The sequence below is a fragment of the Epinephelus moara genome, chromosome 6 (assembly GCF_006386435.1).
Source record: "Epinephelus moara isolate mb chromosome 6, YSFRI_EMoa_1.0, whole genome shotgun sequence".
Lineage (NCBI taxonomy): Eukaryota > Metazoa > Chordata > Actinopteri > Perciformes > Serranidae > Epinephelus > Epinephelus moara.
This window is the reverse complement of record NC_065511.1, coordinates 427,578-429,995: the sequence shown is the minus strand read 5'-3', so window position 1 is coordinate 429,995 and position 2,418 is coordinate 427,578. Positions and strand designations below refer to the sequence as shown.

At 41.3% G+C, this 2,418-nt stretch overlaps 1 long non-coding RNA gene across 1 annotated transcript; it reads left to right on the top strand.

Annotated features, from left to right (window-relative positions):
• Positions 1-172: 172 nt before the first annotated feature.
• LOC126391250 (uncharacterized) lies at positions 173-1,603 on the top strand. The gene is made up of 3 exons (XR_007570063.1): positions 173-328; positions 834-927; positions 1,155-1,603. It is a non-coding gene; the product is annotated as an uncharacterized LOC126391250 (long non-coding RNA).
• The last annotated feature ends 815 nt before the right edge of the window (positions 1,604-2,418 follow it).

Below are 2,418 nucleotides of genomic sequence, written 5' to 3'. Positions count from 1 at the left end.
TGTAAATTGTAATAAAGCATTAAAAGTCCAACTTCTTTCAAACAGTGGTGTTTGGGTGAGATGCTGATTTAGTTGCAGTTATACAGCCGTCCAGTAGGGGACGAAAAACAAGGGGTCTAGAACTGCGGGTCCAGAACTGCGGGTCTGAATCTGCAGTCTCCGGGTCTGCAGAGACATACTATTGGGTCTCAGGCTACGGAGGATGCACCGCGACTATCCTTCGTGGCCTCCCATATCCCAAGATGCTTTTCGCGCCTCTGTTCAAGGCTTTTCCTCACAACGGCGGCAAGCACCGGCACCAGTAGCAGTACTAAATACACCTTAAAATGTAAGTAACGGAATTTTACTTAACGCCAGAAGTTCAAGGGGCCTTAAAACCTCTAAATGGCTGTTTAAATACATGACGTTAGCGATGGTAGCCAGCTCCGCGATGTAACGTTAGCTTAAGGCTAACCTGTTGATACGAGGAACTCAGTTAACATTAGCCTTTAAAAGTAACGTTAACGGTAAAGCCTAAAACCCCTTCACTTTCAATTGTTACAATCTCGGAGGGTGACTTATATCTTATTGTAACTGTGGAGATGTTGTAGGCTGTTTATACCTCACATCATACCTCACATCAGGTGCATAAACGCACCGCAATGAACAAATATAAAGTTAATGAGAGGATAGGTTGCGAGCCCCGCTGTATTTCTAGGCTGTAAAACTGTAAACGTTTGGATTGAATAAAGAGCTAACTTCAGGAGCATTATTGTTATCTCGTTATTATATAGAACAATCATTTTGCCTATTGACATAACAGAAAATATGTCATTCATTTCATTTTGTTGTAGGGAGCAAGGAGCAAACGGAGGAGTTTATTAAACTCCGTGGTGAAAACAACCACCTGTTCACAGGGGCCAGGAATAAAGCCACACTCGGATGGAGGTACCTGTTAAGGCAATAATAAATAGCCCATTTGTACTCTATACATATTTGTATGTAAATGTTTCTTAAATTAACCTAAATCCTGTACAGAGACCAAAGTACAAATATAATCTTAAGATCGCAATAAGTGAATGTTGTTTTTAGGTGGGGTGGGAGTTTTATATCTGTCCTGATGTCACCTTTTGTGATCATGTGTTTACCTTTTGTCATGCTTCTCTCTTGTTTAGAACAGTCCGTCATAAAATGGTCCTGGAGGGAAGAGTGGAGCCTCAACAGGCAAAAAAAGTGGGACAACTTAAAAAAAAATACAAATAAAGTATGTGCAGGTTTGGATAATGATATGGAAACTACATTTGTTTTACCCAAGTTAATACTTTGATAAAGAAACGTAGAAAAAACACCAAGGCACTCTGCCATAGTAGTTACAGAGCCTTTATTCTTTATTCCTTGAATCTGTTTAACTTCCTGATGAAGGCTTGATGCTGAAATGTGTCGAAGGACTGTGTTTTTAAGGTTTATATGACCATGCCATAAGAATAAAGGCATTTAACTGCTTTGGGAGAAAAAACTCCAAGGCCTTGGAGTTTTTTCTTGGTCCAAGGCCTTGGAGTTTTTTCTTTGTTTCTTTATCACTACATGAATCCCATTCCAAAGAGCACCTCAAACATACCTCTTTTTGAGTCCATGATGCACTTCTTTTTCAAGACTTTTTTAATAAATACTTTGCAGAAAACTGCTACTGTTGTGATTGATTTCCTCTCCTTTAGGAATGCAAAGATCCAGGGACAGGTCAGGGGGTCGGCAGGAAGCCCACTGCTGCCACCTGGCCAGGTCAGGGGGTCGGCAGGAAGCCCACTGCTGCCACCTGGCCCTGGTTTGTCCTCATGGATGAGGGTTTAGGACAGAGGCCTTCCATTGCCCCTCCTGTCCTGTTGCCTCCATCCCTGAGGACACACCAGGGCCAGGTGTTGTAGTGGGTGAGCAGCATGAGGAGGAGGAGGATGAGGAGAGGCAGCCAGGGCCAGCGACAGGAGGGATTATACATTATCAGTTACATTTCTTATTGACAACTACAGTAAACTTTTGAACTACTTTTCAGTGACAACACAATTTATTTTTTTCTTTGATAACCAAGTATTTACAAAGATACACTCTGAAAATTTCTAACTATTTACAAGTTTACAAGTGGGCATTCTTAACATGTACAACTACAAAAGATCAGCAGAAATCACTATTTACAGAGAACAAATATTAAATGATGTAAAACGTGTCCAGCAGCACCTCCAGGGGCTCTGCTCAGCCTGAAATCTTGCCTTGTGTCACCATGATTAAAGAAGTTTTGCAGCACCAGAACAGCCAGGTTTATTCTGCAGTACAGGGGCCTGGTCTGGATGGGGAAAGGAGGGTAAGAACAGGAGTACATAAATGATCAAAGCAACAACAGCTATTTAATTTTAGTTAATAAGACAATTCTAGTTAAAGCTATAGCTT